The sequence below is a fragment of the Arachis ipaensis genome, chromosome B01 (genome assembly GCF_000816755.2).
Source record: "Arachis ipaensis cultivar K30076 chromosome B01, Araip1.1, whole genome shotgun sequence".
NCBI lineage: Eukaryota > Viridiplantae > Streptophyta > Magnoliopsida > Fabales > Fabaceae > Arachis > Arachis ipaensis.
Genome location: NC_029785.2, coordinates 33,116,789 through 33,137,241, shown reverse-complemented (window position 1 = coordinate 33,137,241; position 20,453 = coordinate 33,116,789). Strand labels below are relative to the sequence as shown.

Here is a 20,453-nt window from a genome sequence, read left to right as displayed (position 1 = left end):
CGGCGGCGGCGTAGGGTGGCTGGGTGGTGGTTGGAAGTTGTGGGTGGTGGTTGTGGAGAGAAGAGAGGGAGGAGAGGGGGCTGGGGGGGCGCGAATGGGTAGGGTTTTGCGTGGCTGGGGGTTATAAATTTGAATCCACGCGATCGTGTGGGGCACGCGGTCGCGTGGCTGGGGTGAAATGAGGGTCGACGCGATCGCGTGGGTGGCACGATCGCATGGATTGACTAAAAGAGTGAATGACGCGATCGCCTGGGGCATGCGATCGCGTCGCTGGAAATTGTGCTAAACACACGATTCCAGCGTCGTTTCAGCGCAACTCTCTGTCTCCTTTTCGGGTGTTGTGTAATCCATGCGACGCGATCGCGTCGCTCACGCTGTCGCGTGGGCTTGATGTTGTGCAAGTGACGCGATTGCGTCAGGGACGCGATCGCGTGGGTGTTTTGTGCAAAACGCACAATGGCCGCACGATTCCAGCCTAACTCTCTGGACGTTGGGGATTTACGCCGATCTCCAGATCACGCGGCCGCGTGAATGACGCGGACGCATGGGGAGTATTTTCGCAACTTGACGCGATCGCATGAATGATGCGGTCACGTCGCACACCATTTTTTTTTGATGCAGTATGCAGAATGCAATGCTTAATATGAATGCTATGCAAAACTCCAGGTTCAATATAATAAAATAAAATAAAACTTGAAAACAAGTAAAACTAACTAAAAAAATGAAAATAAGAATGATCATACCATGGTGGATTGTCTCCCACCTAGCACTTTTAGTTAAAGTCCTTAAGTTGGACATTGGATGACCTTCCTGTTATGGTGGCTTATGCTTAAATTCATCCAGAAATCTCCACCAGTGCTTGGAATGCCAATAGCCTCCGAGGTCCCAAACTAGGCATGTAAAGCTTCTGAGCAACTTCAAATAGATTCTCAGGCTCCCGGGGTGACGAATGTCAGAATAGATTCCAAGATCCCAAATTTGGCTTTTAAATCCACCTTCGTCTTGATCTATATTTTTACATCTGGGCGGTTTAGGAATTAGATTCTCAACAAGATAACCAAATATTTCCCGAGATCCATTTGATAGATCATGATGCCAATCCGTACACTTTGAGTTGAAGCGTGGAACCTTATTGAACCTTGTGCACCAGCTCTGAGCACGAGCCAATTCCCTTTTACTCTTAAAGCCGCAGAGAGCTCTAAGCTGGCCATCTGTTTCAAGAAAACCATATTCAAGCGGAAAAGTAAAGATAAAGGTTAAGAATTGTACCCACTTGAAGCTTGTATTAGGTGGTAATGGCTTTGGGATAGGTGTTTCCAGTGGTTCTGTGAGTTCTACTCCCCCTTGTGCTCTTCTGTGAATTTTTTCACTTCCTTGCAGACTTCTTCAATTGCATCCATGTCCTGATCAAAGCCTTCTATGTCTTCCTCGTCACTTAAGTCATAAACGGGAGGTTGAGAGAAATCTACCTCCGCATCGTCTTCGTATTCACTTGGGGAAGATTCTTCGATCTCAGAGAATTCACTTGCTGGTGCAAGTTCACTACTGGGAGAACTTGACTTGAGATCATCATCATCAAGGAAACTTGCTTCTTGGATTATTCCGTCCAGTTCTTCATAAAAGACTTGCCTTGGAGGCTGTGTACTATCCTCCTTAGCATTAATTATAACGTCCTTGACAGAATTCTCCACAACTCTGGATTCCCATGGAGGCTCAGCGTCTCCTAAGTCTTCAACCAACTCTTTTTCTTGTGTAATGACAGCTTCCTCTACTTGTTCCAGTACGAAGTCATGCCCTGTTCTATCCACGGGAGTTTCTAGTATCTCCTTCATGCTACGCTCATCATTAGATTGTCCACACGGAGTTGTGGGAGGTCCTTGAATGTTCAAACGTCTAGAAGATAATTAACTTATTGCTTGCTCCAGTTGATAAAGGGTTGTTTTAAAGTTGATCTACTATTTCCTTGAGGCGAATCTCTGATTCTCGGGGTGCTGGATTTGGACGTGGTACATTGGGAAGTGGTGGTATTTGGGAGTAATTAGATTGGAATCGGGGTAAATGAGGATCGTATGGTGGCGAATGGTGAAAAGAAGCTTGTGAGTGTGGTGGTTCGAAGTTATGTCGAGAGGATAGCCTATCAGCACAGGGTGGGACTTGTTGGTAGCTACAAGGTTGTCCACCATGTCTATTTGCTTGGTATGCAATATAGAATGGTCTTTGTCCATGATATCTTGGAGGGTGTTGTTGCCTAAAGGGTTGATCAGATCCTCTTGGCTCCATCCATCTTTGATTGCTCTGACCTTGATGCATGTTCCTGTTATAACTTTCATTCCTTTCAACAATGTTAGAACCAAACTCGAAGCGAGAGGGGTGAGAATTCATAGTAGCTAATGGAAGTAAAAAGGGAAAATAAAGACAAATAAACAAGTAAAAGAAAAATATTTACAATAACCAATAATAAGGCACACAATTGCAGTTCCCCGGCAACAGCGCCATTTTGATGTTAGGATTTTTGCCAGTAAAGAATTTTATAAAAACAGTCGCGTTGTAGGTATAGTTTCTAAACCAACAGAAATCCCTTCGTACAAACGTTTTGGTTGTCACAAGTAACAAACCCCTAAATAAATTGATAACCGAAGTATTTAAACCTCGGGTCATCTTCTCAAGGAACTGCAGGGAGGTATGTTCTTATTATCAGTTATGGAGATTGTAAATCGGGGTTTTGAAGATGAGGAGCAAGTAATTTAAATTGCAATTGAATTAAATAAAAGACTGTAAAGTAAATAAATAACTATAAAATAAACTTTTGGCAAGGTATGAGAAATTAGAAGTCCTATCCTAGTTATCCTTATCAATGATGATGAAAATTAAATCTTAATTCCACTTAATTAACCTTTGCTAGAGCAAGGGAAGGTCAAGTGACTAATTAGTTAGATCCTCAAATCCTAGTTAATCCCTAAGGAAAGATTGGGATTACGCATGGGTAGTGCTAGGGTGATTCATAAGGTTTCCTTCCGTGATAAGGTGATCAGGTCTTCTGAAACCTTGGGATTTGGAAGGGTTGATGTCTTGAATGGTGATACGATAGTAGTAGTCACAGAAAAACAAGGTGATCCAATACTTCTGAAGGTTAGCTTTACTGAAGAAGCTAGGGATGCTCTATCAGAACCTTACAAGGAGGCCATAGTGATTAAAGTTCTTAGAAAACACTTTAGCTATATGGCTTTAGTGCATAAACTGAAAGGGATATGATAGCTTAAAGGTGGCTATGAAGTTTTGGATGTTAGGTTCGATTTAAATTTGATCTTAGGGAAGATAGGGAGAAGATTTTATTAGGGGTCCATGGATGATGTTAGTTTATTACATCGTGGTTAAGCCGTGATCGCCGGATTTTAAACCATGAGAGGCCTCCTTAGGGGACACCATAGTTTGGATAAGAATTGTGGGATTAAGTATATGGTATTACCATGAGAAAGTCATGATGCATATTGCTTGCGCTGTAGGTAAACCAGTCAACGTAGACCTTGTAACCAAGTTAGCAGAGAGAGGCAAATTTTCTCGGGCTTATGTTCAAGTAAACTTGGGGCTGCCAATTGTTCGGTGAGTGGTTATGGACAACTATGAATATAGCATAGAATATGAATGTTTACAATTGATATGTGAGAGGTGCAATTGCTTTGGACATGTTGCAAGTGAATGTAGCGTGACCGTGGTTACCTCGGCATCTGTGGATGACCAGGTAGGGGTTAACACGGCGGCGGATCATGAGAAATGTCTATCAGACCAACAAGTTTTTTAATTTGGATATATACCCATTAATTCCATGCCATTTGTTAATTCCACAGAAAAGATGAAGGTGATGAGCGGATAATTTATATGCTTTTGGCATTGTTTTTAGGTAGTTTTTAGTATGTTTTAGTTAGTTTTTATTATATTTTTATTAGTTTTTAAATAAAAATCACATTTCTAGACTTTACTATGATTTTTGTGTGTTTTTCTGTGATTTCAGGTATTTCCTGGCTGAAATTGAGGGACCTGAGCAAAAATCTGATTCAGAGGCTGAAAAAGGACTGCAGATGCTATTGGATTCTGACCTCCCTGCACTTAAAGTGGATTTTTCGGAGCTACAAATACCCAATTGGCTCGCTCTCAATTGCTTTCGAAAGTAGACATTCTGGGCTTTCCAGCAATATATAATAGTCCATACTTTGCCCGAGATTTGATGGCCCAAACCGGCGTTCCAAGTCAGCATAAAAATTCTGGCGTCAAAACGCCAAAACTGGCATAAAAGCTGGAGTTAAACGCCCAAACTGGCACCTAAGCTGGCGTTTAACTCCAAGAAAAGTCTCTACATGTAAAAGCTTCAATGCTCAGCCCAAGCACACACCAAGTGGGCCCGGAAGTGAATTTCTGCATCATTTACTTATTTCTGTAAACCCTAGGCTACTAGTTCTCTATAAATAGGACCTTTTGCTATTGTATTTTCATCTTATCTTGGAATCTTTAGTTCATCTTTTGATCTCTTGATCACGTTTTGAGGGGCTGGCCTCACGGCCATGCCTAGACAATTTTTTTCTTATGTATTTTCAACGGTGGAGTTTCTACACACCATAGATTAAGGTGTGGAGCTCTGCTGTTCCTCATGAATTAATGCAAAGTACTATTGTTTTTCTATTCAACTCAAGTCTATTTCTTCTCCAAGATATTCATTCGCACTCAAGAACATGATGAATGTGATGATTATGTGACACTCACCACCATTCTCACCTATGAACGCGTGCCTGACAACCACTTCCGTTCTACATGCAAACAAGCTTGAATGTGTATCTCTTGGGTTTCAAATCGAAGATTAGAACCTTCGTGGTATAGGCTAGAATTATTGGCGGCCATTCCTGAGATCCGGAAAGTCTAAACCTTGTCTGTGGTATTTCGAGTAGGATCTGGGAAGGGATGACTGTGATGAGCTTCAAACTCGTGAGTGTTGGGCATAGTGACAGACGCAAAAGGATCAATGGATCCTATTCCAACATGATCGAGAACCGACAGATGATTAGCCGTGCGGTGACAGCGCATTTGGACCATTTTCACTGAGAGGACGGGAGGTAACCATTGACAACGGTGAAACCCAACATACAGCTTACCATGGAAAGGAGTATGAATGATTGGATGAAGGCAATAGGAAAACAGAGGTTCAGGAGAAACAAAGCATCTTCATACGCTTATCTGAAATTCTCACCAATGAATTACATAAGTATCTCTATCCTATTATATATTTTATTCATCTTTTAATTATCAATTCTCCATAACCATTTGAATCCACCTGACTGAGATTTACAAGATGACCATAGCTTGCTTTATGCCGACAATCTCCGTGGGATCGACCCTTACTCACGTAAGGTTTATTACTTGGACGAACCAGTGCACTTGCTGGTTAGTTGTGCGGAGTTGTGATAAAGAGTTGAGATTACAATTGTGCGTACCAAGTTGTTGGCGCCATTGATGATCACAATTTCGTGCACCAAGTTTTTGGCGCCGTTGCCGGGGATTGTTCGAGTTTGGACAACTGACGGTTCATCTTGTTGCTCAGATTGGGTAATTTTATTTTAATTTTAAGCTTTTTGATTTTATTATTTTTATTTTTGAAAAATCTTCAAAAAAATAAATTATCCTATTGCTTCAGAATTTTTAAGAATGAATTCTAGAGTTTCATGATGATCTATTGAATTCTGGCTGGCTGTGAAGCCATGTCTAATCTTTTGGACCGAGGTTTCAACTTATCATCACAAGAGCTTGTTGATTTCTATCAATCTTACTGTTGAATGTAATGATCTGCTAAGGCTTGGCTAGCCATTGGCCATGTCTAGTGCTTTGGACCGAAGCTTTCATTGAAAGCTTGGCTAGCTAGTAAGCCATGTCTAATTCCTGGACCGGAGTTTTAGACTAACATTGCATGATTCCTAGAATTCTTATTAGGAATTTTGAAATATTTATTTTCTTTTCCAAATAATTTTCAAAAAATTACAGAAAAAGAAAATTTTATAAAATCATAAAACCAAAAATAATCTATGTTTCCTGTTTGAGTCCAGTGTCAATTTTTAAGTTTGGTGTCCTGCATGTTTTATTTAACTTCTTGCAATTTTTGAATATATGCATTATGTTCTTCATTAATCTTCAAGTTATTCTTGATGATTTTCTTGCTCTGATCTTTAAATTCTCTTGTCTTATGTGTTTTGTTATTTTTTATATGCATTCTCAATTTGTTAGTGTCTCTAATATGAAAATTTATAAGTTTGGTGTCTTGCATGTATTATTTGTTTTGATCTTGATTTTCCATGATTAGTTTCATTTTATTGTTTCTCATCATTAAAAATTCAAAAAAATTTTCAAAATTATGTCTTTTCAAGTCAATAATACAGAGAATTGAAGATTCAGACATGCAGCAAAGAAATTACACAGAAAAAGCTGGGCGTTCAAAACGCCTAGTGAGGAAGGAAAACTGGCGTTTAAATGCCAGCCAGGGTGGCTGGGCGTTAAATGCCCAAAAGGGTAGTATTTTGGGCATTAAACGGCAGAATGGATACCATTCTGGGCGTTTAACGCCAGGATGGCACAAGAGGGAAGATTTTGTTTTCAATTCAAATCTTTTTCAAATTTTCATAATTTTTCAAAATCAAATCTTTTTCAGATCATATCTTTTCAATCATATCTTTTCAAAATCAAATCCTTTCCATTTTTTTAGTATTTTCAAAAATCCTTGCTACAATTAATGATTTAATTCAAAATTTTCAAATTGTTACTTGCCTATTAAGAAATGATCAAATTTTAAATTCTAGAATCATGTCTTTTAATTTCTTGTTAGTCAAGTAATCAACTTTAATTTTAAAAAATTCTTTTAAATTGATTCTCAATCATATCTTCTCAATCACATCTTTTTCAAAATAATTTTCAATCATATCTTTTTTTTATTTCTGATTTCAAAATCTTTTTCAAAATCACTTAACTACTTTCCCAATTTTAATTTTCAAAAATCATCAATCAATTTTTTTTTCAAAATTTCTTTTAATTATTTCAAAATCTTTCAAAATTTAATTTCGAAAATTCTTTTCCCCCTTCTCACCTTCTTCTATTTAAGGGACTAGCACTCTTCCTCAGTGTGCAATTCGGACTCCTTCTCTCTATAAGTTCGAATTCTCTCCTTTTTACCTCCTCCTTCTATTCTTCTTTTCCTCTGACATCTCAAGGAATCTCTATACTGTGACATAGAGGATTCCATACTTTCTTCTCCTTTCTTTCATATGAGCAGGAGCAAGGACAAAGGCATTCTTGTTGAAGCTGATCCTAAACCTGAAAGGACCTTGAAGAGAAAGCTAAGAGAAGCTAAAGCACAACTCTCTGGAGAGGACCTAACAGAAATTTTCAAACAAGAAGAAGCCATGACAGCCAAAAACAACAACAATGCCAACAATGCAAGGAAGGTGCTTGGTGACTTTATTGCACCTACTCCTGACTTCTATGGGAGAAGCATCTCTATCCCTGCCATTGGAGCAAATAACTTTGAGCTGAAGCCTCAATTAGTTTCTCTAATGCAACAAAATTGCAAGTTTTATGGACTTCCATTGGAAGATCCTCATCAGTTCTTTGCTGAATTCTTACAAATCTGTGACACTGTCAAGACCAATGGGGTTGATCCTGAGGTCTACAGACTTATGCTTTTTCCTTTTGCTGTAAGAGATAGAGCTAGGATATGGTTGGATTCACAACCTAAGGAAAGCCTGAACTCTTGGGAAAAGCTGGTCAGTGCTTTTTTGGCCAAATTCTTTCCACCTCAAAAATTGAGTAAGCTAAGAGTGGAGGTCCAGACCTTCAGACAGAAGGAAGGTGAATCCCTCTATGAAGCTTGGGAAAGATACAAGCAATTGATCAGAAGGTATCCTTCTGACATGCTTTCTGAATGGAGCATCATAGGTATCTTCTATGATGGTCTGTCTGAACTGTCCAAGATGTCATTGGACAGCTCTGTTGGAGGATCTCTTCATCTGAAGAAGATGCCTGTAGAAGCTCAGGAACTCATTGAGATGGTTGCAAATAACCAATTCATGTACACTTCTGAAAGGAACCCTGTGAATAATGGGACAAATCAGAAGAAAGGAGTTCTTGAGATTGATACTCTGAATGCCATATTGGCTCAGAACAAAATATTGACTCAGCAAGTCAATATGATTTCTCAGAGTCTGTCTGGCATGCAAGCAGCAACAGGCAGTACCAAAGAAGCTTCATCCGAAGAAGAAGCTTATGATCCTGAGAACCCAGCAATGGAAGAGGTGCATTACATGGGAAAACCCTATGGAAACACCTATAATCCTTCATGGAGAAATCATCCAAATCTCTCATGGAAGGACCAACAGAGGCCCCAACAAGGCTTCAACAACAGTCATGGTGGAAGAAATAGGTTTAGCAATAGCAAGCCTTTTCCATCATCTTCTCAGCAACAGATAGAGAATTCTAAGCAGAGTCAATCTGACTTAACAACCATAATCTCTGATCTAACTAAAACCACTCAAAGTTTCATGACTGAAACAAGGTCCTCCATTAGAAATTTAGAGGCACAAGTGGGTCAGCTGAGTAAGAGGATTACTGAACTCCCTCCTAGTACTCTCCCAAGCAATACAGAAGAGAACCAAAAGAGAGAATGCAAGGCCATAAACATGCCCCACATGGCCAAATTCATAGAGGAGGGAAAGACAATTATTTCCACTGAGGAAGACCTCAATGGACGTCCACTGGCCTCCAAGGAGTTTCCTAATGAGGAACCATGGAAATCTGATGCTCACACTGAGACCATAGAGATTCCATTGAATTTACTTCTGCCATTCATGAGCTCTGATGAGTATTCTTCCTCTGAAAAGGATGAAGATGTTATTGAAGAGTAAGTTGCTAAGTACCTTGGAGCAATCATGAAGCTAAATGCCAAGTTATTTGGTAATGAGACTTGGGAGGATGAACTCCCTTTGCTCACCAAAGAACTGGATGACTTGACTAGGCAGAGATTACCTCAGAAGAGACAGGATCCTGAAAAGTTCTCAATACCTTGTACCATAGGCACCATGACCTTTGAGAAGGCTCTGTGTGACCTAGGGTCAAGCATAAACCTCATGCCACTTTCTGTGATGGAGAAGCTAGGGATCCTTGAGGTACAAGCTGCAAGAATCTCACTAGAGATGGCAGACAATTCAAAGAAACAGGCTTATGGACTTGTAGAGGATGTCTTGGTAAAGGTTGAAGGCCACTACATCCCTGCTGATTTTATAATCCTAGACACTGGGAAGTGTAAGGATGAATCCATCATCCTTGGTAGACCCTTCCTAGCCACAGTAAAAACCGTGATTGATGTTGACAGAGGAGAATTGGTCCTTCAAGTGAATGAGGACTCCCTTGTGTTTAAAGCTCAAGGATCTCCATCTATAACCATGGAGAGGAAGCATGAAAAGCTTCTCTCAATACAGAGTCAAATAAAACCCCCACATTCAAACTCTAAGTTTGGTGTTGGAAGGCTAAAACCAAACTCTAAGTTTGGTGTTGAGAGGCCCCAACCCTGCTCTGATTATCTGTGAGGCTCCATGAGAGCTCACTGTCAAGCTATTGACATTAAAGAAGCGCTTATTGGAAGACAACCCAATGTAATTTAATTATATCTATTTACTTTCCATTGTTATTTTATGTTTTCTGTAGGTTAATGATCATGTGAAGCCACAAAAACAACTGGAAAAGCAAAAACAGAATGAAAAATAGTATTAAAAACAGCACACCCTGGAGGAGAAGCTTACTGGCGTTTAAACGCCAGTAAGGGTAGCAGAATGGGCGTTAAACGCCCAATCTGGCACTATTCTGGGCGTTTAACACCAGAAATAGGCATCAGACTGGTGTTTAACGCCAGAAATGGGCACGGAGCTGGCGTTTAAACGCTAGAAAGGGGAGAAAAGCTGGCGTTAAACGCCAGAAATGGGCAGCAACCTGGCGTTTAATGCCAGGATTGGCAATCAAGGGGGCGTTTACACGCCAATATGGTGCAGCGATGAGAAATCCTTGACACCTCAAGATCTGTGGACCCCACAGGATCCCCACCTACCTCATCTCTCTCTCTCTTCTTCGCACCTTCCCATAACACCCTTCCCTAAATACCCTTCACCAATCACCTCAATACCCCTTCCCAAAAAACCCCTCACCTATCAAATCCTACCCTCTTCTCCATAATCTCTTCACCAATCCATATCCATCCATCATAAAACCCCACCTACCTCACCATTCAAATTCAAACCACTTTTCCTCCCAAACCCACCCATACATGGCCGAACCCTACCCCTTTCTCCACTCCTATATAAACCCATCTTCACTCCTTCATTTTCACCCACTATAAACACTATTTACCCCACTTGGCCGTACCACTATACCCCCTCCATCTCTTCTATTTCTTCCTCTTCTACTCTTTTCTTTCTTCTTTCGCTCGAGGACGAGCAAAACTTCTAAGTTTGGTGTGGTAAAAGCGTTGCTTTTTGTTTTTTCATAACCATTTATGGCACCAAAGGCCGGAGAAACCTCAAGAAAGAGGAAAGGGAAGGCAAAAGCTTCCACCTCCGAGTCATGAGAGATGGAGAGATTCATCTCAAAAGTCCATCAAGACCACTTCTATGAAGTTGTGGCTAAGAAGAAGGTGATCCTTGAGGTCCCTTTCAAACTCAAAAACGGTGAATATCCGGAGATCCGACATGAGATTCGAAGAAGAGGTTGGGAAGTTCTCACCAACCCCATTCAACTAGTCAGAATCTTAATGGTTCAAGAGTTATATGCCAATGCATGGATCACCAAGAACCATGATCAAAGTTTGAACTCGGACCCAAAGAATTGGCTTACAATGTTCCGGGGGAAATGCTTAGATTTTAGTCCGGAAAATGTAAGGTTGGAATTCAACTTGCCCATGATGCAAGGAGATGCACGCCCCTACACTAGAAGGGTCAACTTTGATCAAAGGTTGGACCAAGTCCTCTTAGACATTTGTGAAGAGGGGGCTCAATAGAAGAGAGATTCAAGAGGGAAGCCGATTCAACTAAGAAGGCATGACCTCAAGCCCGTGGCTAGGGGATGGTTGGAGTTCATCCAACGCTCAATCATTCCTACTAGCAACCGGTCTGAAGTTACTATAGACCGAGCTATCATGATTCATAGCATCATGATTGGAGAGGAAGTAGAAGTTCATGAGGTTATATCCCTAGAACTGTACAAGGTAGCAGACAAGTCCTCTACTTTGGCAAGGTTAGCCTTCCCTCATCTCATTTGTCACCTCTGCAATTCAGCTGGAATTGACATAGAGGAAGACATCCTCATTGATGAGGACAAGCCCATCACTAAGAAAAGGATGGAGCAAACAAGAGAGCCCACTCATGGACAAGAGCATGAGGAAATTCCTCATCATGAAATCCCTGAGATGCCTCAAGGGATGTATTTTCCTCCACAAAACTATTGGGAGCAAATCAACACATCCCTAGGAAAATTAAGTTCCAACATGGGACAACTAAGGGTGGAGCACCAAGAGCATTCCATCATCCTCCATGAAATTAGAGAAGACCAAAGAGTCATGAGGGAGGAGCAACAAAGGCAAGGAAGAGACATTGAGGAGCTCAAGGACACCATAAGATCTTCAAGAGGAAGAACAAGCCGCCATCACTAAAGTGGACCCGTTATTTAATTTCCTTGTTCTTATTTTTCTGTTTTTCAAAAATTATGCTTTATGTTTTATTTATGTTTGTGTCTTATTACATGATCATTAATGTCTTAATGTCTATGCCTTAAAGCTATGAATGTCCTATGAATCCATCACCTTTATTAAATAAAAAGTGTTTTTAATTGCAAAAAGAACAAGAAGTACATGAATTTCAAATTTTAAAACAGATTAATTATTTTGATGTGGTGCCAATACTTTTTGTTTTTCTGAATGATTGCTTGAACAGTGCATATTTTTGAATTTGTTGTTCATGAATGTTAAAATTGTTGGCTCTTGAAAGAATGATGAAAAAAAGGAGAAATGTTATTGATAATCTGAAAAATCATAAAAATGATTCTTGAAGTAAGAAAAAGCAGTGAAAAGCTTGCAGAAAAAAATATATGCGAAAAAAAGAGAGGCAAAAAATAAAGAAAAAAAAGAGAAAAAAGAGAAAAAAAAAGCAAGCAGAAAAAACCAATAGCCCTTTAAACCAAAAGGCAAGGGTAAAATAAAAAGGATCCAAGGCTTTGAGCATCAGTGGATAGGAGGGCCCACAGGAATAAAATCCTGGCCTAAGCGGCTAAACCAAGCTGTCCCTAACCATGTGCTTGTGGTGTGAAGGTGTCAAATGAAAAGTTTGAGACTGAGCGGTTAAAGTCGTGGTCCAAAACAATAAGAGTGTGCTTAAGAGCTCTGAACACCTGTAATTGGGGACTCTAGCAAAGCTGAGTTACAATCTGAAAATGTTCACCCAGTTATGTGTCTGTGGCATTTATGTATCCGGTGGTAATACTGGAAAACAAAATGCTTAGGGTCACGACCAAGACTCATAAAGTAACTGTGTTCAAGAATCAATATACTGAACTAGGAGAATCAATAACACTATCTAAATTCTGAGTTCCTATAGATGCCAATCATTCTAAACTTCAAAGGATAAAGTTAGATGCCAAAACTGTTCAGAAGCAAAAAGCTAATAGCCCCGCTCATCTAATTAAGACTGATCTACATAGATGTTTTTGGAGTTCATTGTATATTCTCTTCTTTGTAACCTATTTGATTTTTAGTTTTTTGGGGACAAGCAACGATTTAAGTTTGGTGTTGTGATGAGCGGATAATTTATACGCTTTTTGGCATTGTTTTTAGGTAGTTTTTAGTATGTTTTAGTTAGTTTTTATTATATTTTTATTAGTTTTTAAATAAAAATCACATTTCTGGACTTTACTATGAGTTTGTGTGTTTTTCTGTGATTTCAGGTATTTTCTGGCTGAAATTGAGGGACCTGAGCAAAAATCTGATTCAGAGGCTGAAAAAGGACTGCAGATGCTGTTGGATTTTGACCTCTCTGTACTCAAAGTGGATTTTTCGGAGATACAGAATCCCAATTGGCGCGCTCTCAATTTCTTTGGAAAGTAGATATCCTGGGCTTTCCAGAAATATATAATAGTCTATACTTTGCTCGAGATTTGATGGCCCAAACTGGCGTTCCAAGTCAGTATAAAAATTCTGGCCTCAAAACGCCAGAACTAGCATAAAAGCTGGAGTTAAACGCCCAAACTGGCATCCAAGTTGGTGTTTAACTCCAAGAAAAGTCTCTACATGTAAAAGCTTCAATGCTCAGCCCAAGCACATACCAAGTGGGTCCGGAAGTGGATTTCTGTATCATTTACTTATTTCTGTAAATCCTAGGCTACTAGTTCTCTATAAATAGGACCTTTTGCTATTGTATTTTCATCTTATCTTGGAATCTTTAGTTCATCTTTTGATGCCTAGACCATTTTGTTCTTATGTATTTTCAACAGTGGAGTTTCTACACACCATAGATTAAGGTGTGGAGCTCTGCTGTTCCTCATGAATTAATGCAAAGTACTATTATTTTTTTATTCAACTCAAGTCTATTTCTTCTCCAAGATATTCATTCGCACTCAAAAACATGATGAATGTGATGATTATGTGACACTCACCACCATTCTCACCTATGAACGCGTGCCTAACAACCACTTCCGTTCTACATGCAAACAAGCTTGAATGTGTATCTCTTGGGTTTCTAATCGAAGATTAGAACCTTCGTGGTATAGGATAGAATTATTGGCGACCATTCCTGAGATCCGAAAAGTCTAAAACTTGTCTGTGGTATTCCGAGTAGGATCTGGGAAGGGATGACTGTGACAAGCTTCAAACTCGCGAGTGTTGGGCGTAGTGACAAACGCAAAAGGATCAATGGATCCTATTCCAACATGATCGAGAACCGACAGATGATTAGTCGTACGGTGACAACGTATTTGGACCATTTTCACTGAGAGGACGGGAGGTAGCCATTGACAACGGTGAAACCCAACATACATCTTGCCATGGAAAGGAGTATGAATGATTGGATGAAGGCAATAGGAAAGCAGGAGTTCAAGAGGAACAAAGCATCTTCATACGCTTATCTGAAATTCTCACCAATGAATTACATAAGTATCTCTATCCTATTATATATTTTATTCATCTTTTAATTATCAATTCTCCATAACCATTTGAATCCACCTGACTGAGATTTACAAGATGACCATAGCTTGCTTCAAGTCGACAATCTCTGTGGGATCGACCCTTACTCACGTAAGGTTTATTACTTGGACGACCCAGTGCACTTGCTGGTTAGTTGTGCGGAGTTGTGATAAAGAGTTGAGATTACAATTGTGCGTACCAAGTTGTTGGTGCCATTGATGATCACAATTTCGTGCACCAGAAGGCAAGCATGCTGCATGGGATGAAGGAAGGGATGGTTACGTTGGAAGAAGAAGAGGGCTGGACTAAGGTTTGTGACAAGGGAAGAGGAAAAGTGGGCCAAACAAAGAAGGTCCAATCTGCTACTAAAGGTAAGAAACCTCTCATTTTTGGGAAACAAACAGGCCAGACTGGGAATGGCCTGAAGAAGGAAGTTAAGGGGCCTTCAAGACATGTTGAGTCAGGTAGTGGGTCTTACTCCTTTCAAGCACGTAAGGAATCGATGAAAGATGGGGTGAAGATCAAGGGTGCCGCTGTGGTCACGCCATTGATTACCCTTACTCTTAAAAATGGCCACAAGAGGCTGCGCCCTGCCTCATTGCAAAACTCACTGGTGTTCCAAGCCAATGATGGTGCGCCAAACCAGTAGAACCAGAACCCATCGGTGGTGGCTACCGTTGCAATGGGGAGCATTTTCGAGCAACCACGAGTTAGGGAGAGGCAAGAAAATGGTGGGAATGTTGGAGGTCCGTCATTACTTCATTAAGGGACCTTTGTTGAGGTTGGTTTTTGTTTATGTCTATTTTATTTTTATGGATTATGTAGATATAAGTTTTTTATCTTGGAATATTAGAAAGGCTTCTAACAAAATATCCCAAGTGCATTGTAAAGAATTAGTTAGTAAATTTCATCCTACAATTTTCATTCTTATTGAAATTCATGTTCCTTTCGAGAGAATGAGATCCTTTTGGAATAAGCTTGGTTATCATGATGTTGGGATTGTTGTGGCTAGAGGTCACAATGGGGCTATTTAGGTTCTTTGTTCTAATTCTATGATGACTATGAGAATGGTTGATGTGGCTGATCAATGTATTAGTTTTGAAATCTCTATGGGCAATGTTTCTAGTTTTTGCAGTACAGTGTATGCTAATCCCCATGTCCATCGGCAAATGGGTCTATAGAATGATTTAATTATGGTATCTAATTTAATACAAGGTTCATGGATTGTGTTAGGGGGTTTTAATGAGATTCTGTTGCAGAATGAGGTTAGAGGAGGAATGTTCAATAATGTTAGAGTCGAGCTTTTTGCAGATACTCTGGCAACTATCGACTATTTGATATGGGAGCTATTGGGAGGAGTTTCACTTGGTACAGGAAGGTCAAGAGGGGTTATAGGTTGCAAAAAAATTACATAGAGCTGTCATTAATCAGGAGTGGTGTTTGCTGTTTCCTGAGGCTTATAATGAGGTTTTGGCGCGTCTTCACTCTAACCACTCTCCCTTGCTCATCAGATGTACAAAAGCTAGGATAACTAAGAAGGGTCCCCGGGAGTTGGAGAGGCATCTGAACGATGTTAAGATTTTTCTCGAGAGTGGAAAAGATCTGGAGTTGAGGATGAAATAACAAGGTATTCAGAAGGAGCTAAATTCTATCCTTCTTCAGGAGGAGCTTCTATAGTACCAAAAATCTAGAGAGCAATGGGTTCGATGTGGTGGCAAGAATACTAATTTTTTTCACCTGTAGACGGTTATTAGGCAAAAAAGGAATAAGATCCATGGGTTGTTATTGGATGATGGAGCCTGTGCCATTGAGACGTAGGAGCTTGAGTAGGAAACAAATTCTTTCTTTTAAAAACTATTTTCTACAAGGGAGAATATTGACCTGAATGCTATGGGAGATTTTCCCTATCCCTCTCTTAGCAATGAGGCATGTCAAAGATTTGTTGAATCGGTAGCATTAGAAGAGGTGAAAAGAGTTGTAATGACTACGAATTCTTTTAAAGCTTCGGGACTGGATGGGTTTCAAGCCTTGTTTTATAAAGAATTTTGGGACTCTCTTAGTTATGATGTATGGGGGTTAGTCAAGAGAGCCTTTGCGGGCGAGATTTTAAATCCCACTATTTTTGAGAACTTCATTGTTCTAATTCCTAAAGTGGAAGCTCCTTCTTCGTTAAGAGATTTTTGTCCCATTAGTTTATGTAATGTTCTTTATAAAATTATTGCAAAAGTGCTGGTGAACAGGGTCAGACCGTTTCTTTCGGAGATCATCGGCCCGCTCCAGAGTGATGTTATCCTGGAAAGAGGAACTACGGAGGACATCATTGTTGCACAGAAAATTATGCATTTCATGAGGAACACTAAGTCTAGAAAGGGGACTATAGATTTTAAGATTGATTTAGAGAAAGTTTATAACAGGGAGGATTGGAGATTCCTTGAAGCTTCATTGGTTAGATTTGGTTTCCTGAGAGCTACTATTAATCTTATTATGGCCCGTATGACGTCATCTTCCTTGGCAATCTTATTGTGGAATGAGAGGCTTTAAAATTTCAACCCGAAGAGGGTTTTGAGGCAAGGGGATCCCATGTCCCTATATCTTTTTGTGCTTTGTATGGAGGCTCTTGCTTGTTTTATTACTCATTGGGTTTCTCAAGGATTGTGGATACCTGTATCGGTCTCCAGGCATGGCCCTAAAATCTCTCATTTGATGTTTGCTTACAATCTCCTACTTTTCTATAAAGCTACGGAAGCTCTAGTAGGGGAGGTTATGCGAACTGTGGAGTTATTTTTCAAAGCATCAGGATTGAAGGTGAACCTTAGTAAATCTAAGGCTCAGTGCTAAAAGAATATTTTTGAGAGAAGGAAAGATATACTATCGGGAGTTTCTACTATCTACTTTTGTCAGGACTTGCAAAGATATATAGGGGTGAATATTAGGCATGAAAGGTCTTCTAGGAGGATGGCTCAGGATGTTATTGAAAAGAATAAGAAGAAGCTTGCTAGTTGGAAGGGGGTGTTTGTTGAATAAGGCAAGAAGACTTTGTTTGGTTAAATCGGTATTGGCTTCTATTCTGGTTAACAGCATGCAGATTGCTCTTCTTCCAAAGTATGCTTGTGAAAAGATGGATTCTTTGATGAGACAGTTTTTATGGAGAAACCAAACTAATGAGAGAAGGTTGCCATTAGTTAAGTGAGATGTTGCTATAACTCCTAAAAGGTCGGGTGGTTTGGGTGTTAAGGATACCTACTCAGCTAACATGGCGCTTCTTAGAAAATTGGTTTGGAATTGCTTCAATAATAGAGATAAGTTGTGCATTTAGGTTATGATGCATAAATATTTCTGAAATTCAATTTTTCTTGGCAACAGCAATAGTCAGACTACTTCATCCATTTGGAAGAACATTCTCAAAGCAATTGATGCTCTTAAGGATGGGTTCAGATGGAATGTTGGGGATATGCAGCAATTTGTGTGGTATGATGAGTGGACTTCTTTTGGAAGGCTTTGTAATCTTGTTCCCTATGCTCATGTATCTGAGTCTAATTTTGTAGTGGTAGATTTGTGGCATGATAAATCTTGGGAGGTGAAAAAACTTGCATCGACAATTCCTTTTGAGGTCAAGCATTTCATTCACTGCCTGCACTATCCGACTTTGGCCAACATGAAACTGGGGTGGAGTTGGTGGCCTATAGGAACAAAAGGATATATTGCAAGAGAGGGTTATCGTTGGTTGTTAAAGAATAAATTGAATTGGAATACAAATAGCAACTAGACTGGCTTTGGCACTTGAATCTTCCGGAAAAGATCAAATTGACTGTAAGGTTTGAGGTTCATAACACTCTCCCGATGGAGGTCTTCAGCTTTAAGTGGCATCTAGATAGTTTGGTTATGTGTTAGAGATGCAATGCAGCTCAAGAGACAGTAGAACATTGCCTTAGAGATTGTGTATATTCCAAAGTTATTTGGCAGATGCTAGATCCTTGGGTTATTGATTCGATTGAAGGTTTCTCCAGGAAAGCCTAGTTTCGGGAGATCATGTCTAGTAAGGTGGTTCTTTTAGGGCCGGAGTGTGGGGATTGTAGAGGCATAAGTGTAATGACATTTTCAATGCTGAAAATCATTAGACAGATCACAAGGTGGTTGCTCTCATTAGAAGCACGGTCATGGATCTAAGGTTATATATGAATAAGTGTACTTTTTTTGTACCTTCAAGAACCGTTTGTCTTAGAAATCTCCTGTAGGTAATAACTTTAAAGTTAATTGTGATGCTAGCTTGTTTACTGATTTGAGCTTGGCTGGATTTGGTTGTCTTATTAAAAATTCTAATAGGAGTTGGATTGCAGGTTATTCTGGTAGCTCTCCTCCCTGATCCATCATCCGATGTGAGCTTTTTTGCAGTTTGGAGGGGCCTTATTTTAGCTCGGGATTGCGGATTGAGAGACATAGTGTGTGAAACAGATTGTTTGAACATTCTTCATCTTTTGCATGACTCTCCTGGTGGGTGTAAATCTGAAGTTGTTGATTTAGTTAACAAGATTCAGGAGCTATTATCAAGACCCTAGTACGTGCAATTTGATTAGATATTTAGGGAAACAAATAAAGTTGCAGATTGGATGGCTAAATATAGAGTTAGAAGTAATCCTAATCATGTTATTTGGTCTGAGCCTTGTGAACCTCTCTAGCAAATCATTATGTCTAATTTAGGATAGGTGTTTTGCTATGTGTTTCTCTTTGTTGTTTAGACACCAAAAAAAAAAAAAAAACAAAGACAAAAAATTACTTTATCATATCACAAATATTAAAGAAAAAAACATGACTCTTCACAAGTTAATTTCATAAAAACACATAAATTAGCAAAGAAAATATAAGAAAATTGATTAACTTAAACATTAAAAAGTTCTTAAATGAATCTTGAAGCATTCAAATCATACACAAGTTTTCTTACAAAAATACTAAAATCATCAAAAAACAACACAAAAGTACCTTTAATAAACATGCCTAATATTTTACAATAAATCCTCAACCATTCCATGTAAAATCATAAACTTTTTAAACAATACAAAATTTAATTATGAGAAAATAAAAAAATTGATAAGTCTAAATACAGAAAGTTCTTACATTGAACTTTAAACCTTCACAAAATTTTTACAATAATACAAAAACTTTCTTTCAAAAAACATAAAAATTATGACAAAATACTGAACTATTTAAAATAAACAAACACAACTTTTTATAAAAATTTAGAAATTGTCTTTAGCAAACATAGTAAACTTTTTACGATAAACTCCAGGAACCGTTAAATTCAAAATCACACATACTTTTTAAAACACCAAATGAGTTTTGACAAAACATAGAAATTGATTAGGCTATACACAGAAATTTTTTTACAATAAATTATAAACCATTCAAAACACACAAACACATAAATTATTCAAAAACACAAAACTATTGTAGTTAACCTTGAACTTTTTCATGTAAAATCTCACAAATTCTAACAAAAATATTAATTATTAAAAAAAACACATAAATCAATTACCTTAAATATGAAAAAGTTCTTACAATAAACCCTAAATCATTCCATGCTAAATTACACATGTTTTTATAAAATATAAAAAGTTTCTTCTAGTAAATATAGAAATTACCTTTACTAAAAAAAATACAGAAACTATCTCATGTAAAATCACCCAAAATTTTATAAAAGCAAAGAAATATGCTACAAAAAATACCTAATTGATTAGCCTCAATACAAAAGTTCTAATAAAAACATTGAAACAAACATAGTTTTTTATAAAAACACAAATTATTTTTACGAAACACAAAAAAACTCTCACAATGAACCCAAAACTTTTCATCCAAAATTGCATAAATTTTTAAATAAAGACAGAAATTAGTTTCAAAATAACATTGAAATTGATTAGACAAAACAAACAAAAGTTCTTATAAGAAACCTTGAGCCATAGAAAACAAGGTGGATACTCTAAAAAAATTCTATAATTGTCTTTATGTGAAAATATTTTTTTTTCATCATTAGATGGTGAATTTTAGTATTTGATTTTGGTAAGTTATAAAAGTGTTATCTTTATCTAAAATCATTGCTATTCCATTTAAATTGTTTGTCTTCTACAAGTCATGCTTTAAACTATGGCTAAACAAATATCTTCACGAGAAGATATTTTTGACACTTTCATTGGAATATGTGCCTAAAAATAAACACATA

At 38.5% G+C, this 20,453-nt stretch overlaps 1 long non-coding RNA gene across 1 annotated transcript in view; it reads right to left on the bottom strand.

Annotated features, from left to right (window-relative positions):
* The window catches only part of LOC110270458, a 24,566-nt gene continuing 5,873 nt past the window's right edge, over nucleotides 1,761–20,453 (bottom strand). The window contains exons 2-3 of the long non-coding RNA XR_002360001.1: nucleotides 13,765–13,775; nucleotides 1,761–1,771 (exon numbers count right to left, since the gene is read on the bottom strand). This is a non-coding gene — a long non-coding RNA (uncharacterized LOC110270458). The remainder of the gene's footprint in view (nucleotides 1,772–13,764; nucleotides 13,776–20,453) is intronic.